Here is a 24,804-nt window from a genome sequence, read left to right as displayed (position 1 = left end):
GAAATAGTTCAATCCCATTGGTGAAATCAGTTCCATCACATAAATACGCAGGAGCATGGAGGTAGGACAGGCCTGGATGGGGTCCTCTCTGTGTACGGTTATTGCTCTGGAAGGCTTGGGACAGTATGAAGGGAATTGGGTATCTTGGAAGGTTAAAGGAGGTGGTAGAAGGTGCCTAAAGGAAGGCACAGTTATGCTTACTTCTCACCCTCCTCTTTATTTTCTTCCTAGGACCTAGAACTCGGGTTAATATTAAGACTATCAGTCCAAATACATTACATGGTTATATACCAGATGATTTCACTGATGGTGGGAAATTCCCATCGTGGAATGCCTCTCTGTGACACAGAGAGTTTAAATGACTTCCTCATGGTCAGCCCACAGTTAGCATGTGTCAGAGGAGAGATTTGAACCTAAATCTCCCCAGTTCCCAAGTCCAGTACTCTCTCTATTAAGCCAAGCTGCATATCAGAAAGGCAGTAGATGTGGAAACTGCAAAGCTGCTTTTATGACCCCAAACTTTTCCCAGGAACAAAGGTTCTTCCTTTAATCCCAGTGTTCTAAAGCTACATTATGAAACTGATGGCCTGCAAAGATTTTAGAATGTGTTTCCTGAAGAGGCAATGGCTGAATAGGCCTGCAGTGGGTGGGAATTGGCTGCTACATCTAAAACATAGGAACCTTTGGAGAATTGGAGTGAAAGTTATCATTAGGTGAGTGCAGGACCAGGAGGGAAGGTGCATTGGACTAGTGATGAGAGCAGAGGCATATGTGTGGGACAGCTTGAAGTCAATGTTGACATCCTAAGGATGTCTGGAGAAAGCAAGTAAGGCCCCTTTCACATTGAATGGACCCCCCCAGTAGCAAATTTATGGGAGGACACAGACAAGAGTCATGAATTAGTGTGTTAGTGTGGGTGGGTAGAGACTGGCACTATTGGAGGAACATCCATGGATGAGGTTATCAATATGTTTGAGGGGCTTGGTGGGTTAGCGCATTGGACTCAGAGCCAGAAGGAGCTGGGATCAAATGAGACTTTGGACAGGAGCCTCAGGCATCTCCCTGAAAGTTTTGTAACACAAATATCCAGGCTCCTGCTGCAATATCCTTAAAATAAATTTTGGGGGGCTGTCTAGGTTCTCTGCAAATGGTTCCAGCCTCCACTGATATTGTTCCCTTAATTGCAGGAGGATGGTCCCCTGCACACCAGTTCCATCTAGCTACAAACAGATTAGCTTTTACACAGAAATTTTTACCGACAAAAGTAATAGTCATAAATAGTTAAACTTACTCCCCCAACTGGTAAGAGACATAATCTTTCTCCCCTTGCACTGGGAAGGGGAAGGGAATTAGGTTTGTAGCTTCGCTCCCTTCCCAGTTCCAAGTGCGAAATCCTTCTTTGGCTCTAGTCTCAGGCACCCCTGCCTCTTAGGGCTTCCCTAATGGACTGACTGGCTGTCCAATTCCTTTGGGAATCCTGGTTCCACGGTCACTGCCATGGTACCAATTGCCATTCTGGTGGGGTTCACTGCTGGCATCCGAAACTGAGAAAGAAAGAAAGAAAGAAAGAAATATCTCCAAGCCCATTTCTCAGAGCCAGTTAAAAGGGGGAGCAGAGGAAGGAAGTCTTTCTCTTCTCACTGGTTCAGTCCATGGTTCCAAAACTCTGGGTGAAGTGAGATCTTCACCCTTGGATACAGCAGTAGGAGAGGCCAGCAAGAATGGTGGAAAAGAGTGACCTGGTCAGTCTCACCAGTTTGAAAGAAAGAGGCAGCCAAATGAAGGCTTCTACCCCTGTCTGAGTGGTAGGAGACACACAAGCTTCCAGGTTAGGCAATCTGTTTGGGATTCCAAGTCCCTTCTGGGTCATCCTCATATCAGGGGAACTGAGCACACTCAGATAAGCCTGAGTTACATGGGCTGGATTAAATATGACTTCCATCCTGTATTGTGGCCCAGCAGATAGAGTGATGGTCCTGAAGTCAGGAAGACCTGAGTTCAAATCCAGCCTCAGACACTTACTAGAAGTATGACACTGGGAAAGTCACTAGACCTCTGTTTGCCTCAGTTTCCTTACTATAAAATGTGAATAATAGTAGCACCTATCTGTCAGGCTTTTGTGAGGATCAAATGGGATGATATTTGAAAAGTGCTGACTTACCAGGCACATAGTAGGTATAAATAAAACTTATCCCTTCCTCCACCACCTTGCATAGAACATCACATTCTTTCAGTGCAAGCCAGAAAGGCGAGCTGAAGCAAACATGAGATTGAATAGGGTTTGATGTAAAGTCCTGCATTTGGGTTTAAAAACAAACAAACAAAAAGAACCCCACTGTACAATTATAGGGAGGGGCAGTCATGGCTTTACTGGAAAAGGACCTGGGGCCTTGAGAGGCCTGCAAGCTTGCAATGAATCACCCATGTGATGTAACGGTGCTGGTCCCACTACTTGGCACATTGGGAAGATTCTATCCATTTCTGGGCCCCGCTTTTTTAGAAGTGACATAGACAAGCTGGAAAGAATCAGGAAGACAGTATCTCAGCAGGGTAGTGAGGAGACTTGAAACAATGCCATGTGAAGGAACTGGGGAAATTCAGCCTGGAAGGGAGAAGCCTGGAGGTACAGAGCACACAGTATAAAAAAAAAATCACATGGTATTTTTATGTTACTTTTTTTGCTTTTACATTTCTTCAATTTTTCAGTTAATTTCCTGTGTGGTTTTTCCCGTGAAGGTTCCTTTCCTTTCCCCTCTTTTCTTTGTTGCTGTTCTTTTAAAAGATTTTATTTGGCACAAATGCTGTTTTTCTGTGGTGGTAGAGGAGAGCTGGACTTCACAAGCACTCACCCAACTTCTTGCTGGAAGCTCGCTGGGATATAAATAGGTATATACAAATATTTCTAGACCTCAAATTTACTGGACCATGAACGCTCATCTAATCTTCAGTTCTTTCCCAGCACCCAGCAAAGGGTTCTGCACACAGTAGGTGCTTAATAAATATTTGCCCATCAAAATGCAGAATGAGATCTATATTTTGGGACATAAGTCAATGCAGGAATTTACTTTGCTTAACTATTTGTTGTAAGAGTTTTCTTTTTCTCTCTTTTTTATTCAGTTAAGGTACAGGGAGGTTAGGAAGAAAATAAAACAAATGTATGTTATTTTTTTAAGAATTTAAGTTGAATTTTAAAAAATTGTCTGATTGAGTTGAATTAAATTAGAAGGGTTGACACGATGGATGAAGGATCAAATTTATTCTACTTAGCTCAGAAGAGCAGAACAAGGACCAACGGGTAGAAATTACAGAGAGGAAAATTTTGATTCAGCATAGGATTACATTTCCTAGCAATTAAAGTTGTCCAAAAATGGAATGAATTTGTCTAAAGGGGGTAATGAATTCCCTATCACTGAATGTGTTCAAGTAGAGCCTGGCTGACCTCCTTTTGGTATGTTATAAACAGGATTCCTGCTTTGGGTAGGCGTTGGGCTAGATGAGATGACCTCAGAGGTCTCTTCCAACTTCTAATTCTAGGATACTATGATTTGATAAGATGAGATCTTGTGAGCTGCCTTGAAAATACTCCCCCCTTATAGCCTTGTTTCTGTCAGAAAATCAGTCATGGAAATCATGATAGGAAGCTGTCTGTAACTTGGTCAGCTGACTCTGGCCACTATCAGATTCTAAGGAAACTTTAGTGCAAATAAAACCATTTTTAGCTATTATCTGCAGTCAATCAACCAGCATTGATCAAACATCTAGGCCCCATGCTAGGTGCTGGGGGTACAAAGACAAAAAGGAAGCATTTTAATTTGGGCTCACCCTTTACCTAACTGCTCCCCCACCCTACTTTTCCAGTCACTCAATATTTGTCAAGGGTGAATCTGGTGGTAGCAAAGTTGAAGTAAGGTTAAATTCTTGGGTCTGCTTCTTCCCCCCACTCTTTTGGGTTCAAATCCTGCCTCTACCCTTATTATCTATGTTACCTGGGGTATTTACCGTTCTTGGGCCTATTTCCTTTAACAATGGATGTGTTGAACTAGACCTCTGAAAGCCATCATAGTTCTGGATCTATTATGATCATATTTTAAGAGAGGGAGAGATTTGATGCTTGACTCCAGTCAATAAAATTACCAGCATAAAAAAATAAATAAAAATAAGTAATAAAGTGTTAACACTTTAGGAAACATGAATCTCTTGACTGGACTGAAGATAAAGCTGGTGGAAGACTGGCATGCCTCCAGGTAGCCCTTAAGAGATAGCTGTCAATTCTGAAGGACTTATAATGAAAAATGCTATCCACCACCAGAGAATGAACTGATGAGCATGAATGCAGATTGAAGCATACTTTTTTACTTTCTTTATTATTCTTGGGTTGGTTTTTTTTTTTTGGTCTGTGTTTTCTTTTGCAACGTGGTTAATATGGAAATGTTTTGCATGATTGCACATGTATAATCTACATCAAATTGCTTGCCTTCTCAAGGAAGTGGGAGGGAGGGAAAGAATTTGGAACTCAAAATTTTAAAAAAGAATGTTAAAAAAAATTTTTGTTTATAAGTAATTGAGAAAAAGTCAATTGTCAGTTTAAATAGTTCAAACTGAGAATCAGAAATGGAGGATGAACCTGGCCCAGAAGAAGGAACTGCTGGGGAGGGGGGGTGAGAGAAGAAATTTCTCTCTCCTCTCTTCCCACAAAATCTCTTTTCCTCCTTCCTACATTGCCTATGCTAGTTTAATGCAGAGCTATGACCAGTAGGAGACATTGTACCCAGCAAAGAGTAAGAAGATACAGGTACAGAAGTGTAGTTGCTAAAGGCCAGAAACAGTTTCAAGGAGTGTGATCAATCCCTGGCAGAAGAAATAAGAGTTAGTTATGGACTCCAGGGACAGTTCACCTTGGCAACTGTGATTTAAGCTATGGAGAGTGAAGATGCTGAGAGCTTAGTAACCCACCCAGAAGATATCCTTCACCCACGGAGGAACTTGATGGAGATTCTACTAGGAGAGAAAGGAAGCTCTGCAGTCCCAGGGTTGTTAACTTGTGTTGACCATATGTGTTCCTTATTACTATTATCTTTTCTTTATGTGTTTGTGGGAGAATATGGAGGAAAAGGTTTTGTAGCTATTAATATTACTATACCATCTTAATAAATACTTTTGCTTAGAGCTAATTGTGACTACTGATTGTTAGTGGGAAACATACTAGTCGGGGCTCATGAGCTACACTTTTAGAAGTGGGTACTCCTAGAACTCTGAGTGTAGCAGTTACTCTCTAGTGACCCAGCTCTCAAGTGTAAATAGAGATTAGGAGAGCAGAAGGCATTATATGATGATCCCTAAAAGGCCAATTTCCTAGTCATTTTAGTTCCTCTCCTTGCTAGAGGAACTGTCCTTTTCTAAAAGGAAGGCCTGCTGGTGCTTAGTTTTCTTCTGACATGTCAATGTGTCTTACTTCAATCTTTTGTGCACTCTGAGTTAGACATCATTACCTTTGGTGCCATTTGTCTTTCTGCTAGGATCTTGGGGGAAAAGAAAAGAAAATGAAGAAAAGGATGGGAGGGAGCCCTTTTACTTTTTACCTTCTGTTTCCTGTTGTTACAGCAGTAGAAACACTAAGAAAACCTCAAAAGGGCTGTGTGTGTGTGTGTGTGTGTGTGTGTGTGTGTGTGTGTTGTCTGCAGAAACCAGAGACAGGAAGGTATGTCTGTAGAAGTAGCAAAACTCTTTTGTAAGAGGTAGAAAATGAAGCAAGAAGGTGGGTTTCTGGGGCCCTTAAAGAAAATCCATACTATACACTTTATGTTTATATAGAAGTGCTCACCCCATTCTCCTTTGAGCCTAGCAGGTAGGGCTTAGATTAAGTGAATAGGGATTTCCTACTTGTTACAGGACATCACAGTCACATCAAATCATGACTATAGAGCTAGAAAGGGCCTTAACAGTATTGTGTTCAACCCTCTTGTTTTTAAAACAAGGAAGATGAGGGAATTCAAGCCAAGAGTCCAAGGTCACATAAGAATGAGAGGCAGAGATAGAGTTTGATAGGTAGAGTTTTCTTTTTTTTAATTTAATTCCTTTTACAGAAGGAATTTTTAAAAAATGTATTTGTTTACTTTTAGTTTACAAGATTCAGTTCCACAATACCTTTAGCTTCAAATTTTCTCCCCCTCCCTCCCATGGTGGCATACAATCAAATATAGGATCTGCAAATTAGGTAGAGTTTTCTAACTCTGAATCCAGAGCTGTTTCCACTGTAGAATGCCATCTTCAGAGTCCAAAAGACTGGGTTCATCTTCTATCTCTGATACATACCAGCTCTGTGACCTTAGGCAAGTCACTTAAACCTCTCAGGGCCTCCAAGTAATTCTCTAATTTATAAACCACAGATGAGTTAAGGAGAGAGTTTACATACTGGGAGTTCCCTTTGTTGCTGTAAATCATAGGTCCAGATGCCCCCAGATAAAATAATAATCCACGTTTCTGCTTTGACAAAGTGTGTTCCCTAAGGACAACAGCCCTGTAAGGTAGGTAGGGTCCTTCCATGTTTGAGGGATTGAATTATTCTCAGGTGAGAAAACTGAGGACCATCAGTGAGTGAGGGTCACACTGCCAGGAAGATTGGGAAGTGGCCAAGGAGAGTTGTGTTTCTGGCCCTCCTAGATAGAAGTTAAACATCATCCACAGAAACATTGTTTCACAGGAAGCTTAGGGAGTCTTCCCCACACAAAGCTTGAGGGATACACAGGGTGAAACATGCTTTTATAGGTTGCCTGGAAACCAGTATAACACTGTTTCCCTCATAGAATTGCATTTGGATTTTGAAACATTAGATTTACAAACTACCTCTTAACTACTGAACATCCAGACTGAGTGGGAACCAACATTTCTCCTCATAGAAACAGACTTGGCTCTTGATCCAATGCCAACAGGCACTCAAGATCTTCCCTCAGAATTCTTTATGTCCCAAGCAAAGGGGCAGAAATCTGCTTCATCCCCCTCTCGTTCCCTATTAATATCTGGAAACTTCCCTAGAGCTAGGAAGCCTTTTCCTGTCTTCCATCCAATCTGTATGTAATTTGTACATAAGAGTCACTTACATGCCTCCTCCATTAGATACTGAGGGCAGGGGAGAGTTTGGCTTTTGCTTGTATTCCAGCGCTGAACCCTGTAGCAGTCCCTTAATGAATACGTATGGACTGTCTCCACCCTCACCTCCACTCCCACCCCTTAGACTGTAAGCTCCTCCAGGGCAGGTGTCAGGGTTGGGGGCGGGGGCTGACTCAGTAATAGGAGTTTTCAGCAAGGAGAAGTTACCCTCATATCCTCTAGTAAAGGAGTTCAGGAAAAAAGTCCCAGTTAGAAGGGCTGGGCAGCTGGGGCCTGAAAAACTAGGCTGGAATTTCATCATAGATATTAATTGCCTCTTACCAATGTATTCTGTTGTGGCTGTTTAGTTCTTCTTTGGGAACTCGAATTCCCTGGGGAGTAGGGAGTCTAATGACCAGCCAAAAACTAGCCATGTATGAACTCCAACATACATTGTTCTCTTTTAAAAATATTTTTGATCATTTTATTTTTCAATTATTAAGTATTCATTTGCTTGATGCAAAGGAAGAAAGGGAGGGAGGGAGGGAGGGAAGGAGAAAGGAAAAGAGGAAGGAAGAATAGAAGGAGGAAGAAAAGAAGGAAGGTAGGAAACAAAGAAAAGAGAGCAAGGAAGAAAGGGAGGGAGGAAGAAAACAGGAGGAAGGGAAGGAGAAAGAGGAAAGAAGGAAGGAATGAACGGAGGGAGGGAGAGAAAAAGGAAGGAATACAGAATTTTTGTATATATTCTGTCCTCTATAAACAGAGAAAAGGAAAACACATTTCCATCTTGGTCAAGTCAAACACACACATGTGATTCTCCTCTTTTTGGATACTAGTCCCATGAGGCAGTTTTACCTGAGTTTCCTCAGTATGAGGGGTTTGGACTACAGTGATCCCTAAGTTTCCTTCCATTTCTAAATCCCTGATCCTGTGATCCCACCAGCCCCTTCTCCTCACCACACACACCACACCAACTCACACAGCAAAAAGAAAGAGGTTTTGTACATCTTGAAGCAATTTTCTACTTATTTTTCAAGATGTTTCTCCTCTGCCTCAATAATGACCTTGGGCCCAGTCTCAAGGTCAAGGAGGAAAGGGTTTTCAGGGCAGGTTTTTTTCCTATTTAAAAACAATTATAATCTGTTCCTCCCACTGCCCCCATTCAATAAGGAGAAAAGAAAAAGAAAAGCCTTCATTACAAACATGCCTAGTCAAGCAAATCAAATTTCTCTATTAGCTGTGTCCAAAATGTATTTTTCTTTCTGAATTTTGAGTTAACCACTTCTCTGGTAGGAGGTGATTTGTGTGTTTCATCGTCATACATTTGGTTTCATGGTTTATCAGTGTATTAATCAGAATTCTATAGTCTTTCAAAGTGGTTTTTCTCTGCAATGTTGTCATCGTATTAATTGTTCTGGTTCCACTCATTTTAATCTTCATCAGATCTAAGAGTTTCCTCCGAAACTATTTTGTCATTTTTATGGCACAACAATATTCCATGACATCCATGTACCCCAACAGGATTGTCTCTTGGTTTACAATTTTTGACCACTACAAAAGAGCTGCTATAAACATTTTCTGTGTATATCAATCTTTTTCTTCTTTCTTTGATCTCTTTGGGAGTAAAGGCCTAGTAGTGATATTGTTGGGTCAGAGTTTAGTAACTTTCTCGGCATAGTTCCAAATGACTTTCCAGAATGGCTGGGCCAGTTCACAGTTCACACACTTTAGTGTGCCTTTTTTCCCACAAGTCCTCCAACATTTGTCATTTTCCTCATCTTTGCCAATGAAGCAGAACCTCGAAATTGCTTTAATTTGCATTTCTATAGTTATCAGTGATTTAGAACATTTCTTTCCATATGTTTATTGTTCATAGCTTGGAGGTCATTTTCCCTTTCTGGGTCTCCCAGGTGTTTCCTGTCCTTTTCCCTCCCCAGCTTCCAGACAAGCCTTCTACTTCTCCCTGCCCCACCCCCACCGGAGGCTAAAAATGCATTGAATTTGGAGTCCAAGGGAGCATATTTAGATTTCGGCTCTCTGATTTACTGTCAGTCATCAAAAGCATTAATGAAGAACCTGACATGTACCAGCCACTGCACTGGATCTTGGTAAACCACAGACAAAAAACGAAACTGTCCCACCCTCAAACATTTTACATCCTACCCACAGAGCAGTGGTGTGACTTGGGGACAAGCTCCCCTTCACCTCCCTGACCCTCAGTTCCTTCCTCGATAAAGTTGGGGGGTGGAATTTGGCTAGATGTTCTCTAAATCTTCTTCCATCTCTAATTCCTGTGGTCCTTCAGACTCCTGGGCAGAGGAGGGAGAGGTTCACACTGAGGACATCTCTCAGGTGTCTAAGTCTACGGGGAGGGTTGGCTCCTCCCTCCTTTCTTTAGCCGAGGCTTTCAGTCACCTTCCACTATGGCCCAGGGCCCTACTATTTTTAGATCTTCTTTCCCTCCTCCTGGTCCCCATCCCCAACTCTAAACTGGCTGGATGAGGAAATGAGTCACCCCAAGCCCAGACAGGTAATGGCATCAGGGCCTTAGCACACCCAAGCTCTCTCCATTCCAGCTGCCCCAGGCAACCACTCCTGCTCCACCCTTCCAACTGGGGTTAGGGATGAAAAACAAGCTGTCCTCCACTGGTTGAAGCTGGCTGGCTCTGGTTTGGGACCTTGGGCCTGCCAGCTGGCCCAGTGGTAGAAATGGTCTGCCTGACTGCTAATTCTTTGGTATTTCCCTTCAGCATGCAGTATAAGGGTGGACCCTCCATCTTGGCTCAGGACATCTGTAGGCTGCTTTCTGGGTAAAATGCCCACTGGGCAACTGCAGGTCCCCTTTTGTGGGCTGAAATGGAGACTCTGGGGCAACAGACATGAGGCTATATCATCTCTGGTCTCTCCTCCTAATGGCCTTATCTATTGCCTGTATAGTTAGCTTTTAATAAAGATCAAAAGTGACATAAAGACTGTAAGCTCCCTGAGGGCAGGGACTGGCTGTTGCCTTTCTTTGAATTCCCTATGCTTTGAGCCCATGCTTAATAAATGTTGACTGACTCATCCAGGGACTCATATTGTCTTGTCTCACAGAGTTAAGGACATCAAAGGATCACAGATTTACAGCTGGAAGAGACCTCAGAGAGCATTTCATCCCATTTTCCTATTTTACAGATGAGACAGGAAGTGACATGACCAAGGTCACAAAGCAGTAACAGAGCCAGGTTTTGAAACCAGTCCCTCAGACTCCAAACCCAATGCTTTTCCCAGTGGTTAACTCAGAGGTCACGTGGCCTGCCCTTTGCCAGAACAGAAATCCCACTTAAAACATCACCAGCAAGCCGTCATCCACTCTCTGCTTTGAAGGTATCCAGGCATGGAGAGGCCACTCCCTACCCAGGTAGGGACTCCACTTTGGTTGCTAACTACTTGAAAGCGCTTTGCCAATCAAAGCACTCTGCCAATCAAAGCACTCTCTAACTGCGATGATTATGACCCTGTTCTTCCACATGATGGTTCTGCATCCCCTCAAAGCCTTTCTCTTACAGCTTAGGGATGCCCAGCTTCTTCAGGTGGTCTTCCCATAGCATACTCTCTAGTTCCTTCAACATTCTGACTGCCGTCCTCTGGAAGATCTTGGGGGTGTCTCTGGCCTCCCTCAAATGGGGGACCCATAACTGAGCACAGTATTCTAGACTAGGGCTTCAACTTTTTCCACTCTTGGTCCCTTCAGCACTTCTTAAACTATGAGTCCAGACCCCATATGGTGTAGACTAGACTTGGTCTAAGAAGGGCAGAGAACAGAGGACAGATCTCTCACCTCCTTTGTCCTGGACACTCAGCATCCTGGACATTTCCTTAGCTTCTCAGGCCAATGTGTTGCTCTAACTCCTCCCAGCTAGATGGTGAATTACATGGGCAGAATGGCTTTTTTTTTTTTAAATGCTGCTGATAATAGTAGTATTAATAAGAACAGTTAGTGGGGCAGGTAGGTGACCCAGTGGATAGAGCACTAGCCCTGGAGTCAGGAGGACGTGAATTCAAATATGACCTTAGACACTTACTAGCTGTGTGACCCTGGGCAAGTCACTTACCCTCATTGCCTCAAAAAAAAATAGTATTTAAATCACACTTTAAGGTTTACAAAGTGCTTTACAAATTTTTTTTTTAAGCAACTGGGGTTAAGTAACTTGCTCAAGGTTACACAGCCAGTTATTGCTTTACAAATTTTATCTCGTTTTATCCTCACAAGAACTATGGGAGGTAGGTGCTATTATTATCCCCATTTTACACACGAGGAAACAGAGACAAACAGAGGTTAAGTGACTTGCCTAGGGTCATACAGCTAGTAAATGTCTGATGCCACATTTGAACTCAGATCTTCCTGACCCAAGTCCAACACTCTATACTTTGTACCCACATAATATCTGACATTTATGTAATGCTTACAATTTACAAATATTATCGAATTTCATCCTCACAACAACTCTGGTAGGTATTGTTATTGCCCCCATTTTACAGATGGGAAAAACGGAGACACACAGAGGTTAAATGACATTCAGGGTCACACAGCTAGTACATGGCTGAGGCTGTATTTGAATTCAGGTCTTCCTGATTCCAGGCCTAGTGCTCCGTCCACTACACCACCTAGCTGCCCTTTCTACCTGCAGACCAGCTGACCTCCTATATCAGGCAGCTGGAGGTGAACAAACTTGGCCAGGCAAAGTGACTCAAATGGGGGAGAGAGAGAGAGGGAGAGGGAGTGTAAGAGTGTGAGAGTGTGAGAGAGTGAGAGAGTGTGTGTCTGTGTGTGTGTGTGTGACTTCCTGTCTAGGGAGGGTATATTCCCAAGCCCAGGTAGGAAAACTAAGACCTTGCTGCTATCCCCATCTCCAGCTTGGATAACAACGCCACAAAGTGTATCAGGGCAAGTCACTTAACCCTGATTATCTCAAAAAAAAAAAATTATCTCCAAAATTCGAAATGTATATACTGTCTTGTGAATTTCTTGGGTCAGGGACCCACAGTTCCTACCAGGGTACCATACACACAGTAGGTGCCCAATGTTGACTGAACCCTGTGATTAGGGCCTTACTGCAAGTCTTAGACAGATAGTACATTTATTTTGTGCTTACCCTAGTAACAAGTGTAAGAGATACAAATACAAGAAAAAAAAAAAGAGATAGTCCCAACATTCTAATAGGGGAAGATGTCACCCAAAAAGGAGCTTGAGGAGGGTGCTTGGGAAGAAAAAGGTACCAGATTGTTGTAGAGACTGGAAAGTCCCAAATTCAAGAGCTGAGCTAGGAGAGGAGTTAGCACTGACGGCCTGGGAACTTCCTGAAATGGCAGTCCAAGGCAGGAACTCACCAGGGGCGGGAGGGGGATTAAAGGGTCGCAGGCATCGCCAGGGCAAGGAGACTTCTGGATCAGAGGCGGGAAAAGGAATCATCTTAGCAATATTCTTCTGTTCTTATTCTCTACTGGATACAGGGGACCCTTCTTTGGTCTGAGCCTGAGTAACAATTCATTTATTTCCCTAATTTTAAAGATGAAGGCACTGAGGCACAAGGAAGAAACATAGTTTATTCCCAGACACACACTCGTAGATGTCAGAGTCAGGATTCAGACCCAGTTTTCCAAGAAGGAATCTCAGAAGTCATTGAGTTTGATACCCTCATTTTAGAGTAGAAGAAATGGCAGGAGAGGTTGTGACTTGCCTAGGGTTACTTAAGTGAAACTAAATAAGTGTCTGAGGGAACATTCAAACCCAGGTCCTCATCTTTACAGATTCAGCTCTTTATCCACAACTCTGCAATCTCTCAAAAAAGAGCAAGTTAGATATTAGTGAGGGTCAGAGGAGATAAAGGGCACGTGACCTGAGGAGTCCCAGTGCTTTGTAGATGCAAAGCTGTATACTCATTAGCCTTGTTAATGTTTCTGATGAGGATGGAGGGGAGGCAGGTACCGTAAGCCCCTAGCAAGCAGCCCTGGCAGGGAGGGGGATGTTCTCACTTCTGAGGGTCTGTTTCACTTTGGTCTTCTGTAGCAGGACCCCTCAGCGTCCTTCAGAGTCCAATTCAAGTGATAACTCCCACCTGAGCTTTTCCCCATTCCACCAGCCCCCAGCTTCCCTCCAAAATAACCTGTGTTTACTCTCTGTCTACTGAAGGGTGCTTTGTGTTTCCTTGACAGAATGCAAACTCCAGGAGGGCAAAGATAGCCTCTTTTAAGACTCATCTTCCTGAGTTCAAACCTGGCCTCAGACACTTACTATCTGTGTGACCCCGTTTGCCTCAGTTTCCCATCTATAAGATGAGCTGGAGAAGGAAATGTCAAACCACTCCAGTATCTTTGCCAAGAAGACCCCAAATGGGGTCACAAAGAGTGGGACAGGACTGAATAATGGCTAAACAGCAACGACAATGCCTAGCATCTTTCCCAGGGCTTGGCACATGGTAAGATTTGTTGATTCTCCACTTGCTGCTGGGAACAGGGGGGAATGGCTATTCCTTGGGCATACTCCTTTCCTGCTGTGTCCTTTAGGGGTGATTGCCCCCTTTTTAGGACTGACTGATGAGTCCCTGAGCTACAGTGGGTGTTCCTGACCTCACTCCAGCCTGACTAGGGGGTGCTGAGGGTGGAAGGAGGTAGGGATCATAGTGGAGTTCTTTCTTCAGAAACAAGGCCAGTGCAAACCCTTGCTGAAAACAAAACCAGGCCCCAGGGCCTCTGCCCAAACAGGTACAGGCTGTCCAGTGAGAGGAAGGAACAAGAGGAGGCAGGGAGAGAGACCAGTCTACCCTCCCTGGATCAGCCCCCCACCTCCTGGCTGGATTCCCCACAGGGCCACTCCACACTGACATCATCTGCATTTGCTAGGACACCCAGTCTTCTCTGGGTCCTGAAAACAACAACAATGCTGCCTTGCTTCTGCCTGGGAACAGCAGCACGCCACAGCAGCTGGGCCAGCCACCAGTGCTCAGATCCCTCCCGGCTGTTTAAACTGGCTCCTGCTGCCTGGGATGGAAACGCCAGATATGTCAACAGTTCCTAGAATTGTGTGGCAGGCAGCATTTGTCTCAGGCTCGTAGGCTTGGGAGCTAATAATAAAGGCAGATATAGGTCAGAGAACTCTCTTCAGCCTCTGGGAAAAGAGCTGAGGACTGCAGCCCTGTGGCTGACCCCAGGCAGGGCCTTCCTTGGCCAGTCCCCAGGCTGAATGCTTATATCATGGTCAATCCAGAATTGTCATGGGGTCTGTGAAAGACCCTAGGACCAAACCTCTCCTGAGGTCTATTGCAGTGGCCTCCTAATTGGCCCCCATGCCTCCTCTCCTGGCCTCTCCCCTTTCTAATCTATCCTCCACAAACTTGCCAAATCAATACTCCTAAAGCATAGCTCTTTGAGGCCATGCAAGAAGCAGATCTTGGGCTCCTAAGATCATGGATCTGTCCATCAGGAAATCAATCAACATACATCTGTTAAGCCCCTGTGTGCTGGGCTCTGGAAGGGGCTTATGTGTGCACGTAGGTCTGGAAGGGCCCTAACCCCCTTCACTGCACAGGTGAGGAAACTGAACCCCAGAAGAGGCTTGAAGCCCAAGAGCCCTGGGGCTTCCCACCCCAGCCTCATTCCCTGCACTTGTCAGACACCCTCTGTGGGTCACGTGTGTATGGTCAGTGAGCACCTGCCAGCAGAGACACACAGCACCCAAGGACAGATGTGGATCAGACCTTTCCCAGGCCCCACAGCCCTCAACCAAGGAGTTCAAAGTACCTGAGAGGAACCACCACCATCAGAGAATGTTTACTGATGCCTGATTATTGTGCTGGACTCTCTGCAGGGCACATTATCTGGACACCTGGGCTGGCACAGGAGAGCTGGCTGCCAGGGAGGATGGAGGGGGCCACCTGCCTCTGGGTGCAGGGGACCTGAGCTCTGGCTCTGGGCTACAAACAGAGGCTCCTGACTGCTTCCCTGATCTTGGGCAGATCTCTGTTCTGCTGGGGCTGCACTGGGGGGGAGTGTTCTCATCTGACAAATGAGCTGAATGCATGGCATAGGCCTTTCTAGCACTAAAAGCCTTAGGATTCTTTGAGTCTAGGACAGACACACAACAGGGGGAAAAGATTTAAAGACACAGGCTTACACATTTATATATAAGGGGAAGGAAAGTTTTTTGGAGGGGAGGAGGTGATCAAGGAACATTGCAAAGAGAGCTAAGGGTCAGGTAAGGCCTGAACATGCATCTGGAACAAGTATCCTGGGGGCTTGGAGAGCTGAGGAGGGGAGAAGGGGAGAGAGAAGGAAAGGAAAAGAGGGGAGGAGAGGAGAGGAGAAGGGGAGAGAGGAGAGGAGAGGGGAGGAGAGACAGACAGGAGATATCTTGCTTGAGTGACTGATCCAGAGAGAGCCCAGGGGCCTGGCTCTCAGCCACCCCTCAACTTAGCCTAAAAGGCAATGAGTTACCTCAGCCAGTTGTTTCTGGAGTCTTGGCCAGTCCTAGGGCAGCCAAGTAGAATCATGGGGCTTATGGCAGGGAGGAGGCAGGGGGCATCCAGAGGACAGGGCCTCTTTGATGGATGATCCAGGCCTGGGTACTGGGGAAGGATGGGCTCCTCTCTCTCTCTGGCTCTGGGCCAGGACTCAGAGCCCTTCCATGTACAACACTAATCATGGGATCACAGATTTAGAGCTGGAAGAGTCCTCAGAGACCATCTGGACCTAATCCTCCCCCCCTCCCCCGCCCCCATTTTACAGATGAGGAAACTGAGCCCCAGAGAAGTTAACTGACTTGCCCAGTATCACAAAGGCAGTAAGTGGCTGAGCCAGATTTTGAACCCAGGTCTCTTGATTCACAATCCAGAGTTCTTATAAACATACCAGGCTGACTCCCCAGGAGAAAAGACATGCCCTATAGCAAGGTGTCCAGTGCTCAGTCCTTTAGGAGCCTTCCTTTCCTGGGTACAGGTAACATCTGGCACCATTAGCTGATTCCCTTCTCGAGGGGCAGGGGCAGGATTTCTCTGGGCCCTACTTTTTTGGGTCTGGCCTCCGGAAGGCATTGAGGTGAGGTGGACGAAGGACTAGGTTTGGGCCCAGAGGTCATGGGTTTGCTTCTCAGTCCTTCCTCTTAGCCATATGGGTGACCCTGGGTAAGTCTCTTCAAGCTCCCTGCTTCTCTGTTTCCTGATCTGTAAAAAAAAAAAATGCTGGGGTTGGATCATGACTTCAAGGGTCCCTTTCAGCTTTAATTCATGAACCTGGGATCCTCCCAAGAGCCTGTTCTAGCAGGTACCCTGTTTGCTGGCAAGTCTCACGACCACACAGTCTTGCACATTTTTGGCCATGGCTGACAAGGAATTTATTTTGCATGACTGTGTATATTTGTTATTATTTATTTTCAAATGGGAAGAGGGGGTGTTTGAGGGAGAGAAAAAACATGCTTGTTACTTGAAAAACAAAATTGAAAGCAAAAGGACCAGGTAATCCTCATTAGAGCTTCCTGTCCTCAGATGATGACAATATCCCCACTACAGGTGGGCCTGAGGCTAGTGGAGCCATGCAGCTCAGGAGTTCTAGTTTCACTGGATGAAGCAGACTTTTAGTGAGCCCATGAAATCTGGCAATGGGAACAGGAGCCCTTGGAGTTTGTTACCAGATTGCCCCAGGAGGGAAGATCTGACCCAGGCCAGAAAGGGACAGTGGTCACAAATACACAGTAAATATTTGAGCAGTAAATGCTTTTCATTCGTCTTTTTGTTCATCCATCCATCCATTCACTTTCCAATTTGGAACATATCCTTCAAAAGCCCCAGTGGCTGAAGATCATCAACCTGGCCTTGAGACTCTCCAAACTCAACAGGGCTGCTCCTACACAGATAGATTAGATAGATAGGTAGATAGGTAGATAGGTAGATAGGTAGATAGATAGATAGATAGATAGATAGATAGATAGATAGATAGATAGATAGATAGATAGATAGATAGATAGATCATCCCTGGTCTTGAACAGAAACCTTTTCAGTCTGGTAGGCAGGAAAACATAGTAGCATGGAGGGATCTCAAGCCCTGGAGCCACAGGACAAGAATTCAAATCCTACCCCTGATACTAGATACTAATTACTTGTGTTGTCTTTTTAGTCACTTCACTCCCTCACCCCCCACCCATCACCACCCGGGGCTTCAGCTTACTGATCTCCAGGGCTTACCGGTAGTACAGTGCTTGGCACAGAGGTACTTAACAGATGTCTATCTACTGACCGAAAAGAAAAAGACTGCGAATGCCCTCCAGCTCCAGAGCTATGGCAGGCCAGAGCTGTTGTTCAGCACATGGGCCAGTGAGCCCATCTCTAAAGGCTCCTTCCAGCTCCAGGATCCTATGGCTGATGCCTGGAAAATCCTTTCTCGATCCATCTTTAAAACAGACAGCAATGGCCCTATCACAGAAGGGCCAAGAAAGTGAGGGGCTGATACCTGCAAGTGGTTTGGACTTGTATAAAGCAGAAGGACAATGACTGTGGGCTAAACAGAAAACCTGAAAGGGCTCACCCCTGCCCGGCAGGATCAGTCCTGAGCCCTTTTGTTCCTCATTAGTTCCATCAGTCTTGGTCCTCTTCTGGGCATGAAGGCCAGCTTTACCACCACCTAATTCTCCATGGTGGAATCGAAGCTAGAGTTGGGTACTTTGAGATCCTACATAGATTACATAGTCCTTGATGACAGCTTACAAGTTCCTTGGATATCCAGCTTAGCACAGCTCCTAGCATACAGTAGACACTTAATAAATATTTATTGATTGAGCATCTGAGGCAAAGGATGGGGAGTTAACTTCTTGCTGGTAGGACTCGGTTTATGTCTCTTCCCTGGAATTCATTCCATCCTGCCTGGTTTTATAGCTACTGGCATTGTTCTGTCTCCACCACTAGGCCATCAATCAGTTCCTTGTGGCTGGATACCATTTCTTCCTTTAAAACTCAGCTCAGGGGATGCCTGTATTGGCCTCTTCAAGTGAAAGCCATCTTTCCCTTTTACTTTGACAGGATCTTGCCTCTCTGTCTCTTCTCTCTCTGCGTCTCTCCTTTCTCCCTCTTCCCTTCCTTCCCCTTCCTCTCTCTCTCCTCTCTGTCTCTCCTCTTCCTCCCTTTTCCCTTCCTTCCCCCCCCTCTTCTCTCCCTCCTGTGTGTCTCTCTTCTTTCTGTTTCTCTTTCTCTCTGTGTCTCTCCTTTCTCCCTCTGGCTCACCTCTCTCTCTCTTCCCTTCCTTCCCTTCCCCCTCTCTCTCCTCTGTCTCTCCCTCTTCCCCCCCCCCCCTTCTCTCCCTCCTGTGTCTCTCTTCTCTCTGTCTCTCTCTCATGCCCCCTCATCACACCCCAATTCCTCTCACTCTTCTCTGTGTATATGCTGGCTATCCCACATTAGAACAGACACTCCTTGAGGGCAGGTCCTGCTTTGTTTTTGTCCTTGTATCCTCAGTGCCCAACAATAACTCATCATGACATCGCTCTTTAAGGTTTGCAAAAACTCTTTACTTGTTTAAATTTATTTCACCATCATTACAGCCCTGTTTTGCTGCTTGGGGGCCACCTCGAGTCATCCTGATCTACATCTGGTCACTGGACCCAGATGGCTTCGGAGGAGAAGGTGAGGCCTGTGACCTGGCAGAGCCCTGCCTCACTTAAATCCAAGTCACTTGCAAGTCACAGCATCACCTTCCTGATGTCATGGTCCTCTTCGAGAAAGGACAATCAACAATCATAACCTGGGTTTCTGCTGTTTGGTTGTGTCCGACTCTTCATGAGGCCATGGACAAGTCCATGGGGTTTCCTTAGCAAAGATACTGGAGTGGTTTGCCATTTCCCTCTCTAGGGTGTCTCCATTTTGCAAATGAGGAGCTGAAGCAAATAAGGGTTAAGTGACTTGCCCAGGGTCACACAGTTAGTAAGTGTCTGAGGCTGGATTTGAACTCAGGTTTCCCTGACTCCAGGCCCAATGCTCTATCCACTAGGCCACCTAGTGCTCTGTAAGCAGGGGCTATTATTACCCATCTTTCACAGAAGAAACTAAGGCTGAGAGTGGTTAAATCACTTGCCCATAGCTTTACAGCTCCTAAGCATCATGAGTGAGATCTGACTGGGGTCTTTTTGCCTCCAGACTTGTCACTTTATCCACAGAATGGTCTAGCACAGCCATTTACTCTGTCCCAGACCAGGGAATTCCTGGTGAGGGGACTCCCTTCTACCAGTACTGACAGGAAACTGCCAGTAAGTTTAGGGGGAGTTAGGCCAGGGGGTGGCTAGAGTGCTGGCTTGCAGTTAGGAAAACCTGAGTTTGAATCTACTCACTAGTCAAGTGACCCAGGGAAAACCACCTTATTTATCTGTCGGTTTCTTTACCCGTAAAATGAGGGTGTGGCCTCAGTGGTCTCTAAGATCCCATCCTCGGGATGGCCTGGGGCTCAGTGGGAAGGCCAAGGGTTTGTCTAGGGTAAGTGTGTGTGGGTGGAAGGTGAGATAGAACCCAAGGCCTCCTGAGCTGAGCAGGCTTTGTCAGGCCATCTTGCATCTCTGCCTTGTCTGTGATGGGTATTTAATAGTTATATGTTAGATTGAATTCTACTATGGCCTTCTCTCCCCACAGTCTCAGTAAGGAGTCTTTCACTTGGTGGATCTACAATAGCATGAATGAATGAATGCATTAAGACCCTAAACTCCAGAGCCAGAAGTTTCTAGTTCAAGCCAGATATCTCAGCGAAATCTCAAACTTCCCCTTTGAAAATTCAATAGGTACTTTTTTCAGAGGGTGGGGAGGTGGGGAGATAGGGCTTGTCTTGGGCAACCTTGGTGTTATACACGCCGTTGCCAGAGACGACTCAGTTTAGGCCAGGAGGGAAGCCAGGGATGTGGGTGGGGGAGAATCAAGATGTGAGCCCAGAGGATGCCTGGGCTGGGGCAGCTGGATTAGCCCAGACCAAGCCTTTGGGAGTGGCTCGACGCCAGCTTCAAACCTGGGCTTTGAGTGAGGTATGGTTGTGAGGGACTAGCACTATCAGTCTGGGCCCCTTTGCAACCCAGAGCCAGCTTCCCAACCTTGGTGTTTCTTCCTGGAATGGCAGGATGTAGAAAGGTTTAAAAGAATTTTGGCAGGCCAGGGTATGGTGGTGAGGATGGTGGAAGAAGCATGCAGAGCAAAAGGCCAGGAGTACACTGATTCCTTCCTCCTTCTGTCCCTCTTTTCTTACTTCTCTCTCTCATTTGTTCCTTTTGCCATCCATTCAAACATCTATCCATCTATCCATCCATCATCCATCCATCCATCCATCCTTCTAACCATTTCTTCAGTGGGTATCTGTTGAGTAGTTGAAGCCCTTTGATGTTTCAACCAAGTTGTTAGCCTTAGTATACATTTCACATTAACCCTTTTGGGTACTGGGTGTTGTTCTTCCCTGAACCTGACATTTCATCTCCCACTCCCCATCTTCTCCTTGCTCCCGTCTGTGCTTTCAACTCAGGTTGACTCCTTAGACCTGGTTTTCTCTCCCTCCTGAGTACCCTTCACATCTCCCTGGGCTACCACTTCCTTCAGGTGTGCCCTTCCTAATGATTTATGGAATAGATTAAACTTAGGTCTTGGGGTGAAATCCAGTCACTCTTCCCTTATATAAATAACAATTCTACCATAGCATACATGTGTCTATGAAACTGAAGTTATGAAGAGGGTCCTTCCTACTTTACAGAAAGGTCAGTTACCAAAGGTGTAAGGAAGGAACCATGTACAGCATGGCACTGAATCAGATGACCTGGGTGGTGGGGAGCAGTGCTAGAACTAGGAATTTTCCCACCTGGGACAAGCACCATGAACTGTCCCCAGGGCAGAGGGAAGGGATAACGGACATGTTCCTAAATGGGGGTGGGGTTAGATAGGTGATCCTGGCCACCAGTTAGAGATACAAGATGGGCAGCCCCTGGAAGCTTTCTCTTTTAAGTGTGCTGACTAACTAGTGAACTCAATGAGGGCAGACACTTTCATTTTTGTCTTTGTGCCTACCAGAGTGCCTTGTATGAAACAGGCATTTGATAGATGCCCATCCAATGGAATTGGGCTATTTCTCTGCTGCCAAAGGACCAGTAGTGTCAGTACTCTCTGGATGTGGTGCACTGGGTAAATTCTTAGCTGCTGGACGTGAATTCCGGGTCTAACTCGGACATCAGCTGTGACCCTGGGCCAGCACCATTCTGAGACTTGGTTTCTCCATCTGCCAAGGGATTTTAATAATGCTTCGGGGTCCTACCTTGCAGCCAAGCGGAGGCACAGCAAACCTTGTTTGCCAACATGAATTGTCTGGGACTACAATCGCTGTTGTTTGCCAAGCGCCGTCCTCCATGCCCTCTGCTCCTTTTCCCAAAGTCGTCTGGGTGTGACAGGGGAGAGAATTAGAGAGCTGTTGACAGATGTCCTTGTGCTGTAAACAACAATTACTAAAGGGAGCTGACCTTCAGACCCAGAATGGGACCTCGGGTGGGCCATTCTCCACTGTGCCCAGGATGCCAGCTCAGACAGGTCCCCTGCCCTTGTGTCCTCTTGCAGTTTATTCCCATTCTTCGGTGGGGTTCTAATCACTATACCAGGCTTCCAAGTGCCTCAAAATCCTCTTTGGCTTCCAATATCTCATTGTCCTCTGCTGTAACATCACAGGACTCTGGGATCTTACAAAATATACTAACCCTTTCATTTTACAGGCCCAGAAAGGTTAAATAATTCACCCAAAGTCACAAACTAATAATAATAGCAGACATTACAAAGCACTTAAAAGTCTTTTTAAAAAAGTATTTTATGTGTGTTGGCATCCTTTCTATCACAGCAAGGGCTCCACAGAAAGAGACCTGGAATTGGAGTCGGAGGAGCTGGGTTTGAATCTCAGCCCCACTGCTCCCTACATATGGGACCCTGTCTGGGTCTGTGAAATGAGGGCTCTGGGCCAGACTGCTTTGAGATGGATGATGCAGGCTTTTTCTCTTTCTCTGGTAGGGCTGAGATATTTGTTGTCATCCTAAACCCTGACCCATAATCCTTTCATTCCATCTCCGGGAGTCCCATCCGTGAGCCTCAGTTTCCTGATTCGGGAAATGGCTTATTTCAGTCTAGAACGATGACATCACGTGGTGTGATGCAGGGACGTGCCCAGAGCTGACAGCAACGGTGATATCATGCAGAAAAACAGTGTTGACCTAAGTCTTTGAGTGACTTTCTTGTGTACCTGGCCCCAGACATCTGGGCAGTGAGCCCAGTTCATAAAGCCAGTGAATAGAGGCCCGGCAGACAGGCGACTTTGCCCCGGCCTCTGGGGGAAGGGGGAGCCGAGGGGACCCCGCTTTCAAGGGCCAGCTGGAGTCACCAGGAGGGAGGCGGCCGGCCTCTGGCCGGGACCCTTGCCACTCCTGCCCCACGTGGGCGCCGGTGGTCCAGCACCAAGGCTCAGGGACGGTGCCCGGGGAGGCAGCCCTGCCACCTTTACCCAGCAACGAAGCATGCCTCTGGCTGGGCAGCGGGCTGGGGGAGGAAGGAGGACGTGGGGAGACGAGACCAGACTCCTCACCTGCGGCGCCTCCCCGCTGCTGCGCACTGGGGCTGGGGGGCGGGGAGGGACCGGGAGAAATATCGGCTATTTTGCCTCCTCCAGCCCCGTGGGAACCCGCGGCTGTGGGAGGTGGGGGAGGGCTGCTGCCCCCTGCTATCTTCACCCTGCAACCAAGCCTGTCCCCTGCCCCCACCCCCACCTGAGGATGTGCAGGAGGCTGGGAGGGGGAGGGCCTGCCACCTTTACCCGGTCCTCACCTCTTCCTGCCCCCGTGGGGACGTGTGGCAGTGCACATGGGGGTGGGGGAGGGGTCCTGCCTCCAGACCCTGCCACTCTCCCCCAGCAACCCAAGCCGTCCCCTCCCGCCGGGACCTGTGGCTGTGCGCGGCGGGGAGGGGGAGGAGCCCTGGGAGAGGCTCTAGCCAATGGGAGCCAGCCCTGGCGGTGGCCCGATCGCTGCTCCGACTTCTCTTTGGCTAGCGGGAGCGCGGGGCGGGGCTTCTGTGCAGCCACGGTCTCCAGGAGCCCGGGGCAGATTTTGCGGCAGCCTTGTTCCTGTGAATCGCTTGCTCAGGTTGCAACATTTGTTACTCTTTGGAAAGTCTTGGACCAGGCTGCGGGAGGGGAGGGGCGGGGCCAGGAGAGAGCTCCGGGCCCTCCCCCAGGCTCAGGAGAGACGGGAAGAAATACCGAGGGTTCGACTCTGCACTCGAGCCCCATGAGATCTAAACAAGCACGGGGCGGGGGGGGGGGGGGGCAGTGGAGGCAAGGGAAGCAGGACTTGGTGCCTTTAGTCTAGAAGTGTGGCCCCGGAAACACGCCACTTCCCAGCATCTGTTGAATGCCCTGTGTTGTTTAGCCCCAGGAGAGCAGGGGCTGAGGCCTGATGGCCTCCTGGCTCCGCAGGGCAGGCTTAGGAACCATGGTAGTTTTTAACAGGCCCTGTTAGGTCTTGGTGGCCGCCCATGTAGGCGTAGAGGGTGCCAGGCAGGAGCCGGGCCCGGTCATTCCGATAAGCCTGCATGCTCCCTTGAATCTCGTATTCTCCTGGGTCCTATCGGGGTGCAACAGGTGGGCACCCCTCCAGCCTGGAGGGCTCTGCAGGTGGAAGGGCTCTGGTGCCCTTCCTGCTAAACCCCTCATTTCTATTTGGGTGATGATGGATGGGGACCTGGCCTGCTCACCCACCTACTAGGATTCTGGGAAGAATTTTGCCTGGTCCTTTTCTCAGCTCCTTCCCCTTCTCAGAGACTTTACCTTCAAAAAAGGAACATTCCTACCCACTCTCTAGGCAGAAAAGGCCCGAAACAAAATTTCATGACACTCAAGAAGCCAAAGAGTGACTGTTCCTCTTTCTGTAACAGCCGGGCTGGACATCCCATTTCTCAGTGTCAGCAGTCTGGCAAGGCTGAGGATATAATGGCCTGTGGTATAAAATGACGACTGCGGCCACTGGTCTGCACGGGAAGCGTTTAGCAGCACCCCAGGTGCTGTTCAGTAACAGCCAGGCAGGGGTGGGCTGGCAAGGTGAGTTCAGTGGAAAGGACCCAGCAGGAGGCCTCCTTTTTGGAATCACACTTGTCTAATCCTCAAGATTCCACTCTGCAGGATGTGGAGGTATTTATTTTGTCTTCTAGCCCTAGGCACACTCATGCCTTTTCAGGGGGTTTGACAACACCCTTGTCCAGCTAGCTCCTTGACACTCAATTCTCCCATTTTCTCAAGGCCACAAAGCACTTTCTTTACAACTGGGTGAGGTGGACTGTGTAAGTATTTTTATCTCGGTCACTGGGGATTGATCATAAACCCCATGATCTCAGTACACACCAAAACACACTTTGGTCTCTCACATTATAAACATTTATTTATAGATGTACAATTTCATAATTCTAATTCAGCCTCTGTGGTTATCCTTCAGGATCTACGCTTTATTGCACCGAGCTTATACCATCCATGGATAGTGACTCAGAGAAATCACTGGGTGGGAGTGGGGGGGGGGTGGAGGGGCTGTGTCACTAGGTAGGTGGGTATGGTCTGCAGGCCTGAGGCTGCTCTGAGTTTCCTTCCACTGAGATCTTTCTGGGTGGAGGGTGGTGAGCACAGAGTATCATCAGTTTAGAACAGCTGGTATATTTCCCT

General features: G+C 46.9%; 1 long non-coding RNA gene across 2 annotated transcripts in view; it reads right to left on the bottom strand.

Annotated features, from left to right (window-relative positions):
* Positions 1-23,215, bottom strand: part of LOC138148431 (uncharacterized) — a 41,380-nt gene extending 18,165 nt beyond the window's left edge. Inside the window, exons 1-2 of one of the 2 annotated variants that reach the window (XR_011165062.1) lie at positions 22,923-23,215; positions 21,379-21,498 (exon numbers count right to left, since the gene is read on the bottom strand). This is a non-coding gene — a long non-coding RNA (uncharacterized lncRNA). The remainder of the gene's footprint in view (positions 1-21,378; positions 21,499-22,922) is intronic. The other variant, XR_011165061.1, reaches the window with a different exon arrangement.
* Between the last annotated feature and the right edge of the window lie 1,589 nt (positions 23,216-24,804).

This window comes from Petaurus breviceps, unplaced genomic scaffold, assembly GCF_028583685.1.
Source record: "Petaurus breviceps papuanus isolate PSGF00001 unplaced genomic scaffold, PetGlider_PUasm1.0 90825, whole genome shotgun sequence".
NCBI classification, from domain to species: domain Eukaryota; kingdom Metazoa; phylum Chordata; class Mammalia; order Diprotodontia; family Petauridae; genus Petaurus; species Petaurus breviceps.
Note: the sequence above shows the minus strand (reverse complement) of the source record. Positions and strands in the feature narration are given on the sequence as shown.